This window comes from Trachypithecus francoisi, unplaced genomic scaffold (genome assembly GCF_009764315.1).
Source record: "Trachypithecus francoisi isolate TF-2019V2 unplaced genomic scaffold, Tfra_2.0 Lachesis_group16, whole genome shotgun sequence".
Classification (NCBI taxonomy): Eukaryota; Metazoa; Chordata; class Mammalia; order Primates; family Cercopithecidae; genus Trachypithecus; species Trachypithecus francoisi.
Window position 1 is genome coordinate 70,791,551 of NW_022681461.1, and position 15,645 is coordinate 70,807,195.

At 42.2% G+C, this 15,645-nt stretch overlaps 1 protein-coding gene across 14 annotated transcripts in view; it reads left to right on the top strand.

The window, feature by feature from the left end:
- The first annotated feature begins 10,938 nt into the window (after nt 1–10,938).
- Nucleotides 10,939–15,645, top strand: part of TNC (tenascin C) — a 98,720-nt gene continuing 94,013 nt past the window's right edge. For all 14 annotated transcript variants that reach the window (XM_033237654.1, XM_033237656.1, XM_033237658.1 and 11 more), the window contains exon 1: nt 10,939–11,206. The gene's annotated coding sequence lies outside the window, so the exon portion shown is untranslated. The remainder of the gene's footprint in view (nt 11,207–15,645) is intronic.

Genomic DNA, 15,645 nt, shown 5'->3' on the forward strand with positions numbered 1-15,645 from the left:
AGACTGGTGGGAGGTAATTGAACCATGGGGGTGGGTCTTCCCCATGCTGTTCTCGTGATAGTGAATAAGTCTCATGAGATCTGATGGTTTTAAAAAGAGGAGTTCCCAGGCCAGGCATGGTGGTTCATGCCTGTAATCTCAGCACTTTGGGAGGCCGAGGAGGACAGATCACAAGGTCAGGTGATGGAGACCATCCTGCCTAACACAGTGAAATACTGTCTCTACTAAAAACACAAAAAATTAGCCAGTCGTGGCGGCATGTGCCTGTAGTCCCAGCTACTTGGGAGGTTGAGGCAGGAGAATCACTTGAACCTGGGAGGCGGAGGTTGCAGTGAGCCGAGATCACGCCACTGCACTCCAATCTGGGCGACAGAGCAAAACTCTGTCTCAAAACAAAACAAACAAGCAAAAAAAGTGGTGGGGGAGTTCTCCTGCACATGCTCTCTCTTGTCTGCCACCATGTAAGATGAGACTACTTTGCTCCTCCTTTGCCTCCCACCATGATTGTGAGGCCTCCCCAGTGTGAAACTGTGAGTCAATTAAACCTCTTTCCTTTATAAATGATCCAGTCTCTGGTGTGTCTTTATTAGCAGGATGAGAATGGATTAATACAAACATCCTCTGCAGGAAAACACAGTGAAGAGAATCCTGTGCAAGATGAAAAGATTTTTGGGTCCTACTCCCATATCCGACACCAGCTATTTATTATTGATCAAGTAACTTCCTCTTGCCCATGCCTTCATTTGGGACTAATAATGGTATCTATGCATATAAGTGTTATGAAGATTAAATGAAATTAATGTGTGCAAAGTTCTAAAAATGGTATCCAGCACATAATAAATGCTCAATACAAATTAACAATCACTGTTTACAGAAGATCCCCTGTGTCTTAGAAGCGATAGAGTAAAACTCGATTCCCTTCCAAGGGGCTCATTAGAAAGCAACTATCCATTCACATGTTTGCCCAGGTGTAGTCTCAAGAACACCATGCCTTTTACCCCTGCTATCTGGCTGTCTCCATTGGCTCTCTAAGGGCCTAAACCTGAACTCTGATATGCAATATCAGCTTGTGACATCTCTTCTATTGAGTGTCTTCCTGCTCTACCCAGGTTCTAACATGGTGTTGATATCCACACAGTACAGTATCCACAAATGGGAGAAAAAAATTCATCTGCCAACCATGGCTGTCAGAACTGCAAGTACGGGTCTACCTCACTGTCCTTTACAAATACCCTGCCCCACACCAACTTGGCCTGTCTTTCCATTGCAAGAGTGACAGTGGGCAAAACCTTTTTAAATTTAGCCAAGGTCTGGTCTGGAATTTATCTTTGTCACAGATTTGGTGATAGGGCTTATACTGCATTAAGTTTAATCATATTAAAGTATCATTTTTATAGGTCAAATATGGTTGAACACAAGCAATTTCATATGAATTACTTCTTAGATTAACTGAGCAAACAAGATTGCAACTTGCTAAAAGCCAAAGTACTTCCACTTCCTTCAAAAGCAACCACTTGTGACTGATTTTCACTCATTAAGCCAGACTCTCAGAAGATCTCTCCTTGGCATACTTGACTAGTTTAAAGGAGCTACTGGCAGAATATACTTCAAAGTCAGCTTCCCTGGATTGGTCTTCCACAATGCAGCTGTCTCACTGATTCATCCTGGCCCCCGCCCACTACTGTCCATGGGGATTATCAAGGCTTCACCATAATTTCCTTATAAAGTATTTCCACGAGAGAAATCTATCATCTGCCTCAAACGATGAGTCATCTATCTATATTCACTCAAGAGCACTCCTCATATACCATTCATCTGCAAGTTGAGTCCAATGTGGGCCTGGGCAGGTGTTCCAAAGAATTTAGAAAGTCTTTGAAGTTCCCCTACAGAGGCTGCTTTCTGATACAGTGTCTGAAAAACTTGCCTGGCATCTCACTAAGGGGCTCTTTTGGCCCCCTGATGCCACAGCCACATCGATGAGAGCACCGCGTGCATCCAAAACTGGAGAAAAGCGGGAGAGAAAGAAGGGACATCGTAGTGCTGACGGAAGCTCAGAGGGAGTAGAGAGCCTGGTGTGTGTTCACCTACTCCTCTCAGTCCCCTTTATATGTCCTTTCTAAGCGAAGAAGCCCAATCCATGTAAAGGATTTTTAAGCAATAAATTCCTTTGGTTTTGGCTGGTCTTACACTAATCTAGGCAAGCATTTTCCTCCACGTGGAACATAGTTTCACAGATGAGCAGACCTGGATTTTAGCTCAGAGTGGGCAAGACAGGCAACTGCTTTGGGCCCCATTTTCTTATCTCTAAGTTGAGCAGGATTGTCTCATAGCTCTTTTCACACTTGTCAAAGTGTGCTCTGGGTGAATCCTCTGAATTATGGATGAGCGGTGACCCAGATAAGCCTGCCACTTGCTGGGTTCAGACTGACCTGGGAATGATAGGAATGTCATGTGTAAGTCCAGATTTACTCCTCACTGTGGGCTAAACCACTCGACACTGCAAAGTTCCCATGTCAACAGGCCACTTCAAAACTATCAGGCTAATGATGGAGGTTGCAACTCCCTCCAACTTCCCTTTCCTTCTCTGTCTTTCAGCCTACAGCTAAAATACCATGTTAAAGGAACTGTGACAAAAAAAAAAAAAAAAACTGCTTGAAAATCTAGCGATGTGCATTTACATCATAGAACTACATCTCTAAGGAAAAGTATTCCAGTTTCAAGGTAAGTTAATGCCATTTCTCCCAGAAAAATAATCTCTTGGACGAATACTAACAGTTACCATTTTTAAAAATTCATTAATTTTTGTTGGTACATAGTAGGTGTATATATTTACAGGGTACATGAGAGCTTTTGTTTAATAATCATGTCATGTAAAATGCGGTATCCATCACCTCAAGCATTTATCCTTTGTGTTACAAATAATCCAATTATACTCTTTTAGTTATTTTTAAATGTACATTTAAATTAGTATTGACTATAGTCACCCTGTTGTGCTATCAAATACTAGGTCTTATTCACTCTTTTTAAATATTTTTTCTACCTATTAACCATGCCCACCCCCTATTCCCCCTCCCACTACCCTTCCCAGACTCTGGTAACCATCCTTATGCTCTCTATCTCCATGAGTTCAAGTTAAACATTACTGTTTTTAAGGCCCTATTATGCACAAGGCAAAGATACTTTCCCATTTATTTCTTGTATTAGTTTTATATTGCTACTCTAACAAATTACCACAAACTTAATGACTTAATAAAACAGAAATGTATTCTCTTAAAATTATGGAGACCAGAGGCCTGAAGTGAGTTTTAGTGAGCTAAAATCCAGTTGTCAACAGACCTGGTCTTTTTGGGGGCTCCAGGGGATAATCCATTCTTTGCCTCTTTCAATTTCTGGTGTCTGCTGGCATTCCTTGGCTTATGGCCACACCACTCCAATCTCTGTTCCCTGGTCACACTGCCTTCTCCTCCTCTGTAGTCAAATCTCTCTCTGCCTTCCTCTTATAAGGACACTTTTAAGTATATGCAAAACAATCTCCCCGCCTCAAGATCCTTAACTTAGTCACAGCTCCAAAGTCCCTTTTGCCATACATGATAATATTCACAGATTCCATGGATTCGAACACACATCTTGGGAATCCTTATTCAGTTTCCCATGGCCCTTCCTTTATCCCTGTGAAGTAAGTATTCTCCTCTTTTACAGACTCAGATACAAGATGGGGTCACGTAAGTGAAGGAAATTGAAAAAGGTCAAACACCAATAAATGGCAGAGCTAAGATTGATCCCATCTGTCTAGTGTCAGATCATGAGTTTCTTCTTTATACCACTATACCCCATAAAACTGATAAAATAATACTCTTTATAGATGATTCTGCAATGGAAACCTGAAGAGCCCAGTAGCCCAGTAATTTTCATGTGTGGACCTTCTGTGAGACCACATACCAGCTGTGTGACTTTCAGCAAGTCTCTTGATCTCTCCTCACCTCAGTTTTCTCACTTGTAATAGGGGAATAGTCTGGTGTGAGGACTGAGATAATGCCAACGCCTTGTCATGTTATTAGCAAATACAAGTGGGTGTATTTGTCACCACCCCTACCATTGGAAGGCTATGGGGCAAGGAAGTAGTCAAGGTTAGGACTGCCCAGTATGTGCTCACTAAAATAAGGAGGATCAATTTACTCTCCGCCTTAGGAAGGGCAAGGGACAAAGGGCCAGCCCAGAGTACCTTCCAAGGAGGAGAGGGACACAAATACCTATGTGATACCAGTCCGTCAACCTCTAGGCCCTGCCGAGGGAGCTTCTGGCTCTGAGGCAAGTGAAACCACCCAGCTGACTCTGAATCAGGGAAATTTTTCCACCTGAGAAACAGAATGTACAAGGCTTGAGAGATGATTAAAAATAATAATACCTTCTATTGACTGGATGGGCAAATGTCGTTCTACTTTTCAAAGGAAGTTCAAACTATTTCTCTCTCTCAGAGCAATACTAAACATCCTTTCAGGAAAATACTCATTTCAATGATCTCTCTCTCTCTCTCTCTCTCTCTCTGTGTGTGTGTGTGTGTGTGTGTGTGGTGTTGCATGTGTGGATGGAGGGGAAATTTATGAAGAACATTAGAGCACACAGGGTGACTAGTACAGTTCAGTCAACCTGAAAATCTTATGTCCCATGATGAAAAGAGCTGTATATTTTTATTTGCATGTACCTTTGTTTTATAAACACTTCTTATTTTAGTGAACACATTTGTGAAGCGTACCTCTGACATTATCTTTTCCATCATTTTACAGATGAGAAAGTAAAGGCTCAGAGTAGAATAAGTGACTTATCTACAATAGCCAAAGGCCCCCATTTTGAGATTACTTACAATGTGGCAAGCAACAGCATAAACTTTTGACTAAGTATTGTTCTTTTAATCCTGACTCTAGCTCCAAGGAGTATCAGTTATCATTGTACCCGTTTTACAGATGGAGAACCTATAAGAAAGGTGTTAAGTAATTTACCCAAGGCCCTACTCCTTTTTGAAGCTACTATTGGTTCAATTAAGGTTTGAAACCAAGTCCATGCTAGGTAATCCCAAAACTCCAAGATTAGCACAAATAGGGTCAAAGCAAAATAACCAAAATCTTGCCTCATCAGATCTTTATGCACAAGCTCCAAATCACTCAATCTGGTTCACGAATCGAAGAATGTCATCTTTGCCTTTGGGCAATTGTTACATTAAATACATAAGAAAGCACTGACAATAATAGAAAATTGGGAGCTGGAGTCCTCTTGGTGGGTTTAAATCCTCTTGCTCCTATTTATTGCCCATGCACCTTGGTCGTTTCTCTAACCTCTCCACGTCTCACACACCCCATCTGCAAAATGGGAACAATGATAGGACTAACCCAAAAGGCTCATTGTAAAAGGCGAGAGAATGGCGTAAACCTGGGAGGCGGAGCTTGCAGTGAGCTGAGATCCGGCCACTGCACTCCAGCCTGGGCGACAGAGCGAGACTCCGTCTCAACAAAAAAAAAAAAAAAAAAAAAAAGATTAAATAATTTAATACATCCAAACTGCTTCAACAGTGCCTAGATCATAGGAAATACTCAATCAGCGTTAGCCACTGTTATTCTTTGTGGTCCACAAAAGAAATCTTAAGAAACCTAAGAGAGAAGGAGAAGAAGCAAATTATACTTCCTCACAAGTATCCAACCCAGCTGTGGAAAATCAAAGAAAGAAATTCAATTTGCATTGATTTCAAAGCTATATATTCCCTCTGTGACATGTATTAAGCCCAAGATGGTTTGACCCACTTGTATTCATCACCACAGCCTGAGCTCAGACCGGTAAACATGATCAAAATTGCCTTTCCATCCCTCTGTTGGAAATATACAACTCCAGATCTTCTAATTTAGCTTGGGCAATGCTAGTTTTTTAAACTCTCCCTCTTTCCCTTCAACCTCCAAAGAGGCAGTCTTTAGAATGTTTTAACAAGACAGCACTAGGTGGCTTCAACTCCCCTCTCCCTGCTGCTAGTCCCTGTAAAGCCCAGAAGCATTTCAGATAGAAGTGGAGGTTCCATGCTTTCATAAGCACAATAGAGTCATGGAGAGATTGAGCTATCTATTGGGATTTGGGGGTTGGAGGGCGGGGAAGGGAACCACATCATTTAGCATCAAAAAACTCTACATAGGGCATCCCAGTTTGGTAAGCACTTTGCTTATACCCTCTTTCTTGGTCTTCATACCAATTTTGAAAGGTACTCAAGGTACAGATTTTTATCTCAGTTTTATAAAACAGGAAACCAGATGGATCCCAAGAAGAAGAGGAGGAGCTTAAGAGAGGGGAAGTGCTTTTCTCAAGGTAATTCACATTGAAAGCAGTTGGGCCAAATAGAACACAAAACTTTGTGGTAATATCATATATTTTCCACTATGCAGCTAATTAGTTGATCAGTCAATCATTTCACGGGAACTTTAATCGACCTCCAAGTGATTGGGGTCTGTACAGGTGAAAAGTACAGTCCTTGCCCTCAAGGAGTCCTCACAGACCAACTGGGCAAATGAATGAGTAAATCGATGATCACAGTTAAGGTTTCTAATCATTTCATAAAAGTCACTTCAAGAATGTTTTTGTTGCTTACCTCCAAAATCTGTGACAGGTCATATGCTGTTTTAAAAACTATGATATGTAGGAACAATATTCAAAATAATTAACAAATAATATGGCATAGGCAGCAGCCATCAACAGATGCTGGCAAAAAACAGAACTGCTGACAAACAGACAGAAAGGCACAGTGCCTATCCTCAGGTGTCCATAATCTAGCAGGGTAAACAGGCAATGGAAATAAAATGTGCAATATGCTAAAAGTTAAAAAACGGTGGTGTGAATGAGCATGAAGGAGAGGCCCTTCTCTCTGGATGTGAAGGTCATTAAAAACTTTGTTAGAAGAGTATGAAGGAACTCTTGAAAAAAAATAATAAGGAATTTGTCATGGCAATAAGGCAGGGTTCTTCCTAGGGAAGTGAATGTGCAAAGGCTTGGAGACTTCTAAATTATTTCTTTAGATTTTACTTGAGAGTTTTGAGTTTCTATAATCCCTGGGAATTCCCCACTTGGTAACTAGGACCCTGGGGGTCAGCGGGGAAAGGGATTTTCCCAAAGTCACACAGCGAATTGATGCAGCATCAAGACTTGAACACTCAACCAACGCTCTCCCCTCTGCTCTGCTGACCAGGCATGGCTTCTTGGTTGATGGTGCAGCTAAATTGCCATAGTCCATCCATCAGGGACTCTCTCATATGTCTTGCCACACACGCCATATGGTCTTTGACCTTGACTTTGTCCTTTGTTTTCTAAAGAAAAGTGAGAACATCTGGAAAAGAAGACCACTCAACAATGATCTGCAAGCAAGTTGGGAAACCTTGACTCTAATGAAATGCATTTAATTAAATGACTGGCCCACTGTGTGGGATCAGAGACCCATCCTGGCTTTGGAAAAGATTTCTGGTAATTATGGAGTTACATGAGACTTTTGGACCGGAGTTAGCACACCAGATGAGATGAATCCCGAGAAGAGGAGGAGGAGGTTGGGAACAGTGAAGGAGTACGTAATCAGAGTAGGAAGCAGGGGATTCCATGGAGAAGTGGACACTCAGCTTCCTCAGCACTAGTCCTGGCCAAAATTCCACTCATTGGCTGTTCTGTCTGGAAGAAAAAGTATTACATTTAACAGACCTTTAAGGAAATGAGAATGATCTCACCTGAGACAAACCCCGACATTACTCTGGCCTCCAAACCACAGCCTCCACCAACAAGTCCTGAATGAAAATTGCAAACAAGCAACAATGAAATCAGTCTTTGGCAGGAAGCTCTGTGCAGAGGTGGTGTTTACACGCATTCATTCTACCCTCTCAAGTGGAAAAAAAAAAGTGCTTATGCTTCTGAGAAGGATGCAACCATGAGGGATCAGATGCCAAGAGGTATGGCCTCTGCCAAACAGGAGGATAAATGGTTCTTCATTTCCATAAACTTCCTCTGCTGTAATGTCTAGTGTGGCTTGGTTACTCAGTTCTGACTGTGACAGTTTTCTTCCTGGAAAGCAGGCATAGTGGCTTCAGACAAGTCATTCTTCCTCTCAGTGCCCCACTTTCTGATCTGTGCGATGGCAGCATTGTACACAATAATCCAGTTTCCTTTCCAGGTTCTATGGTTGTAAAAGGAAGAATTTAATTATAAAGCACAACATGTCAAACATTTATTTGTTCCTCCATTACTTCATTCATTCTATAAACATTTACTGAGCTTCTATGATACCCAAGGCTCTATGCCAGGTACAGAAAAATCAAGTGTGATCACCAATCTCAGGAAGCCTAGAGTCTAGAAGGAAAATCTAGACATGCACAGGTTTAATTATACCACGTTGATGCAATGGATATCCTAATAGAGTTACAAATGCCATAGTGCATAGAAGCATTTCTTCCTAGATGGATTTCTTCCACTTAGGAAGCTCCATAGTGAAGTCAGATCAGAAATGGATAATAAATAGATGTGAGGACATGGAGGTGAGGAGCCTAGGGCATCATCCTAGCATGAACAAAGGTTGGGGATATTGTAGAGTACATGGTGCATATGGACCCATCTACCAGAAACAGAGGCTGTGAACAGTACAGGGATGGAAAACACATCCTCGTCTGGGCCCTCCTTACTCAAATGCCAAAAAGCTATATAGCTTAAGATGCCACATAGCTTTTTGGAGAAAATACCTTTTACAAGTAGCCTCTCCTAAAAATGCATAAATAATCTCTTCTCTATGTTATCAGAATATACTTATATGATAGTTGTTAACTTAATCCACAATGGTATTCCTGTTTGTCACCTCCAGTAGCCTTTTCCTGCTTTGAGGGCCAGCCTGGTCATATTTGGCTTTAGTTTCCCTGTGATTGGCCATGCCACTTGTGGTAGACACCAATTAATAATTGTAGAATCCTAAGAGAACTGGGGAGAGGAGTTCGAGTTTGAGACATTCCCGAAAAAAGCCATATCTATCATCTAGTTTTCTAGCATGCACTCTTGTCTTATTTAAAAACTCACATAGAATTATAAATATATTGATTATATGTTATATACAAATATAGTTTATATACCATAGGAAATATATTGTACACTATTCTAATATTTTACTCCCTAACCCAAGAGATTAACTCGGTAGCCTTAGGAAAGCCAGGAGGCATGGAACCACTCACTACTGGTTGAGACACAGCTTCATGCTACTGAAATATCCTTTGGCTAAAGCACAGAATGTAAAATTTCCCAAACAACTAACATTTGAATCAGCCAAAATGGATCAAAAGTTCAAATGAGCAGTTTTATGACATGACTATTTATGGGCTTTCTTGCTCTCCGGGAGGGGTCACTTTAGCAGAGAATCCTAAAATACTACAGCCAAAGCACCGTAGGATGACCTAATCATGTCTTTTTTTTTTATTTTTTCAGAGAAACTGAGGCCCACAGCAACAATAATAACTGTGGGGATGATATCATTTAATATTGAAAATAAGTGAATAATTGAGACCTCCGTTATTAGTAGCTATTTTTTAAAAAATCAAAGGTCTCTCTTAATTAGCTTTACGGAGCAAAGAAATGTATTTTCCATGTTCAAATATGGCTGTGATTTCTACACAAATGGTGTTAACTATCTAATACAGCATAAAATGTTGTTTAAATATCCTCATACCCTAGTCCTAAAGAGTAACATGTAATAGAACTCTGGAGCCCGGTGTTGTAATATAAACACTTCCCAGGTGTATTCCCTTGGTGAAGTTTCATTGCTTCTCTAAACCTCAGTTTTCTTCTGTGAAAAAGAGACACTTGTGCCTATCCTACTTACTGGTTGCAAGATATAATAAAAATAGTGAACAAAAATAGTGTTCATAAAGTACCCTGCACAGCACCTTATTAAAGACTTAATAAGGGAGGGCTCAATGGTAGTTGCATTTTGAATTACATTTGATGTTTCATTTTCCTCCACTGTCACAAACTACTATGCTCTGTGACAGGCTCAGAAGTCTCTAGGCGCGGATGAAGCGCTACTTCTCCACTCCCTTAAATGCCCCTGTATGCCCTGCGGATATTCAGTGCATGCTAACCACCAAATGAACGAATGACTCAGAGCTTGGAGGAAATCCACGGCAGACTGGAAAGCAAAGGCGCAGCTTATGGCTCAAGGATTAGGTTGTTACCTTTTTAAATTATTGCTTTTCTTTAAAGAAAAGGCTGTGGGGGACGCCTTTCAGCACTAAGAGAAAAACCTCAGAAACCGTTCCCCCTGGAGACCCAGCTGAGAAGACCACACCAGGCACAAGGCATGAACAATGTCAAAAAGCTACTGCCCTGTAGGACACTGGGGCTAGAACAAAGATGCCTCTCAGCAGCTGGGCAAGGCTGGCTGCCACATAAGAAAAGCAGGGCTGATATGAGCCTCCCGCACGGTCCCCACCTGCTGAGACCTAATCCTGGGTTATCTCTCAGCCGGCCCAGAGAAACCTGAAACGCCCCAGGCTTTTGAAGGGCTTTATCTCCTCTTTCCAGGAACTGGGCTCAGTCCCTGTACTCACTCCGAGGTGCCACTGAGCAGCTGCTGCCCAGAGCCTAGGCGAGCCCTGGTCCCATTTCCAGCTTGACCAAGTACAGGAGGGGAGCCAGGGCTGCGGATCCTGCTCCCTCTTACTCCCCGGGCATCCGTCTCACAATTAGAAAACCCGTGTGGGGAGCAAAGCAAAAATCACATTTCACTAACAACTACTCGGGTCGGGGGCGGGGAGGCGGGAGGGGAAGCGGGAATTCCTACTTTCTCCATAAATTGTATGCAAATGGGTTCCTTCCCTGGCCGAGAGCCAGGAGTGAGTGCGTCTTTCATGAGCTAACCCTGTTCCGCTGGGAGGGCTGTTCCTTTAATTCGCCAACTGAAAAAGTGGGAAAGGATGTCTGGAGGCGAGGCGTCCCATTACAGAGGAAGGAGCTCGCTATATAAGCCAGCCAAAGTTGGCTGCACCGGCCACAGCCTGCCTACTGTCACCCGCCTCTCCCGCGCGCAGACACACGCCCCTGCCTCCGTGGGCACAAAGGCAGCGCGGTTGGGGAACTCGGGACCGCGCACGTGGGAACCGCCGCTGCTTCCCACTCCAGGTACTTCTTCCAAGGATCTAGGTCTCTCCCCATCAGAAAGGTAAGTCTGTTTTTCCCTCATCACTAGAGATCCTTATGACGTACGGATTGCATTCCTCGTACCAAATAAGTTGTGGTTTTATATTATAATTATAAAACGTTTGGGTGGGTTTTTTTGTTTGTTTTTCCGCTGCTGGAAAAAAAAAATGAGTGTGTATTTGTTGTGATCAGATGCACCTTGACTGTTCTGGTTTTGCAATTTTGTTTGTTTTAACTTTATGAATAGTCAGACTTGGAAGGAACTTTTCGTAAAGTTGTTATTTTCAGCTGTTCTGCAGAGGAAAAGTAAGAATTTTCTCTTAAACTTCCCCCCTACTTCTAGCCTGGCTGATTCACCTGTATATATATTTCATTTTGAGGGTTAGGGAAGTAGAGTTTTAAGGTAGAGTTTGCTCATAGCCTGCCCCTGGGATGGGTTAGAGGGACTTTGATAGAGGAGTGCAGGGAGAATACAAAAGTTTACATCTAAACAGACCTTACATAAAGTTTACAAACACTTTTGTACCCATTCCCTCATTTGGTCCTCAAAATATTCACCCTGGAGATGAAAGTTGGGGGACAGAAGAGAGGAGGTGGCTCCTGGGCCAGATGAGTAACTGACAGGCAGCTAGAAAGTGGTAGAGAACAGCTTTATTGGGGTGCCTAGAGCCAGCAGCATCCCACATGTCTCTAGAATCACCTCCTCCTCCTCACCTCTCATCACAGAAAGATCTGAGCAACAACTTCCCCCAGGTATGGGAACCCTACTGCCCCTGGTGTACTTTGGAAAGAATGCAGGGTTTCTTCTCACCCATCAGTGTTGTAAGAGGAATAAGAGCTTACGTTTGAAGCCAGAGGTGTTTGGTATTCTCCCCACCACCATACATACGACCCTGAGAAAGATACATCGCCTCCTTAATCCTCAGTTTTCCCATCTCTAAAATGGGGACAACAGCGTCTGCTGTCGTTTTGAGGAGAAAATGAGGTATAGAAAGATCAGCAGTGACTGCTCAATAACTAGAAGTTTGGATAATCATTGTCATTGCCAAAACTGCCATCACTCTGGAAGTTAAAAGAGGCACTTAGCCAGTGTTGGATGGTTTCTTGTGTATTGTTCCTCAGCCCAGCCCCAACCCCCACTTTTTATCTCACCCAATCTGAGAGTGTCTCACCAGGCTGGCAGGTCTGAGACTTGGCTATATTTTACAAGCAGGAGGTTGTGTTGGCACAGGTTGGAGAAAAGGTAGCAGCCCGGGGCTGGATGTTAATGTCAAATACTGATTCTAGAACGTCAGGAGGTTTTGAGTTTAGGCATCTGCGGATTCTAAAGCTGACAGCTATGAAGTACGATGCTGTTGGAAACTCTTTGGAAAGCTTTCTGTCCGGAGGGAGAGCAGGACAGGGAGCCCCACTTGAAGAATGAATGCCTCTTTTTCATGTTTTTGTAGACTTTTTCCCCCATTTTTACAGAGCTTTCCCATATGTGCTTTAGAAAGGAAAAGTACTACCCACCCCAGCCAGGCAAGCTCGATTCAGGACTGAAGATTTATTCAGTCCTAGATAACCCAGTGAAGAGTTTCTGGCATTGTACACATACAAGCCATTTGCAGGATATGTAAGTTAGCGTGCTTTGGCCCTTGCATTTCAGGAAGGTGACTGCTTTGGGGGGAAGAAAAAGGTGCACAGTAAGAGTATTCTCTGGTTTGCTCAAACAGAGTAAATTGGACAAGGATTGAAAGGGATGTTGCCAAGCTCTACAGTCATTAAATATTTTTTCCTCTATGCTTTGTTTTAAAAACCTAGCTTCTCTATTTTATCTCCCACCAACCTCCTCCTTCCCCGCTCTAAGAAGTTACTAACCTTTCAGCCGTCAGCTTTGTCATTCATATAATGGAGATGACAAACTATGTCTCACAGGGCTCTTGCAACATTCAAATGACATAATACATGGCAAACTCTTGGCATAGTACCTGCCACATATTAAGGGTTCAATAAATGGAAACTTTTCTCTGTTTATCATTTTACAAGGACTTGTCCAAGATTAATGTTCTAATATCATGATTTTTAAACTTATTTTTAATGATGGAAATATTCACTACATGAATTTACGGCAAAACCCCAGTACATGACAGGTAAATGCAGGGCTGCTTTAGTTGAAGTGAGGTCACAGGGTCTAAAACTTATACCTTTGCTCTTAGCCTCTGTTACATTGCCACAGAATGTCCAATGACAAAAAATACAGTTACAAATCATGAAACCAGGCTGCGTGCATTCTGGTTGCCCTTCTACCCTTCAACAAGGATTTTTGCGCCTCTGAGTCACCATCTGTAACAGAAGTAAAAGCAAGTCCACAAATAGTGCAATAGACAGGAATATATATGAGAAATTTAAAAGGTTTAACAACGTCTATTTTAATTAATTCTAATGACAATGATAGCCAAAATATATGATGAGCCTACTTTCTAAACTGTAGCCCTTTGTGGGATCATGCACAGCATGTCTCTGAGGTGTGGACTATATCTGTTGGACAAAGAGATGGCTTCAAGAACAGGGAGACTGAATAAATTTACTAAGGTCCTAGAACTTGGAGTGATAGAGCCAGGTTTCACACCCAGGACCCCGTGATCACCAAGTCAGAGGTACATTCTGCCATGTTCCTTCTGAATGCTTCTCTGCTTCTTGCCTGCCTTTAGAAGGAAAACACTTCCTTCCTGACTAAATATGCCCCTCCGGGCAGACTGTGGCCACCCATAAATACAGCAGTAGCGTGATCATATAACCAGAATGGAATTTGGAAAGAGAATTCAAGATGACAGAATGAAAAACATATCCCCCTTAATCCTACCCTTTCTAATGCTTACAATAAATTAAGAGCACATATTCTCTTCTCTCTCTGTAGATTTCTATAGACACCTAGCTGTGCTTTCTTACAAGAAAAAACATCCACTGGACCAAAGCGCAATCCACTTCATGCTGAAGCCACTTCAGTTTGAAATGTAAAATGTCTAGGTTGCAAACATTTAGTTAGTTCAAAATAGACGTCCTTTTGTGATGGTAAAACATGCAAACACAAAGTTGATAGTGAGGGCTATGTGTGACATATGTAATAGGAGGGTTTGCCAACAGTTTCTCATTTAATTCTCACTCTAACACTACAAATTATTAATTACTAGCTCAATTTTGTGGCTAAAGCAATCAACACTCAAGAAAGTTAGGTGACTTATCTGAGGTCTTTCTGTAATTGAGGGGCAGAGCTGGCTTTGACCCAAGCTTTCTAACTAATACCCTACTCTTCTTTCTGCTGTGCTACATTGCCTTCTGAAGTCAGGCTGTGCTGACTAAGTTTAGAACCTTTAATGGTGTCTTTCAGTGAATGATCAAGATAGTGGAGAAGGCCCCAGTTGTCATTGGTGCCTATTGATTTTACAGAATAGCCCTGCATGTATCATTTTTCATGGTTCTCAGCAAAGGTCAGGTCTCAGTGGTGCAACTCTCTGCCTGGAAACAGGAAAGTTCAAATTTCAGCGCCTGGAAGAGAGAAGAATGAAACTAGAGGTAGCAGTCAGGTCACTCCTGCTAATTTTTCATCTCAGAAAAGTGGGCACACAGGTGAGCCAAACATCTGGTTTTAAAAGGGCTGATTGGTAGGTAAAGTGAAATCGGCCTTGGGGCCATGAATCCCAGGACAATTTGGAAATGGTTGTAGGCTCCAAGCCACAATTTGAGCCACAAATTCAGGGGAAGCCTGGGAGAGGAAGATTATGATTCAAATACTTCTCACTCTGAGAAGATTGTAGGGAATCCCCTTGAATCTTATCCCGGTCCAGTGTGAACACCTTCAACATGTGGGAAACATTAGATGAAGGCTCCCTTCCAAGAAGGAAAACCCCCCTCAAAGTGTGATGTAACCAGCCTCCTGCAAACCCCAGGCCATAATTCTATTCAATGTAAAAGACAGAGATGGTGAACTTACCTACCTCCGGGGGCTGTACATGCTTTGTGACTTCTCTGTAAAGGAGAAAAGTCTGCGTACCAACCTGATTCTAATCCTAGTAGCCAGACTTTTTTCAGTTACGCCCCTAAGCCTAAACTCCATTCCCTCCACCTTGTCTCACATTTCCAGCTTCTCCTCCACTTTAGAAACAACTCTATCACCATCGTTACTCTCTTTGACCCTTCACCATGGAATAAAAGCAAAATGTCCAAGTCAAAAGCAGATCATGAATGGAAAATCCCTTCCATATGCATTTTCAGTCTATCTGTGAATGGAAATTTTAACAATATGTATTTCATGCCATGTTGTCTCCGAATTTTGAAATTTCCTGAAGTTCATAGGTCCTTCATGATATAGCCATGGTAACTCAAATAGCTTTGTTTGGTCCTTTAACCTTCCCCAAATACCCTACACCAAGAGCCAGAGATATATCCTGAGCTCTGAACATAGATAGCTTTGTTTCAGAA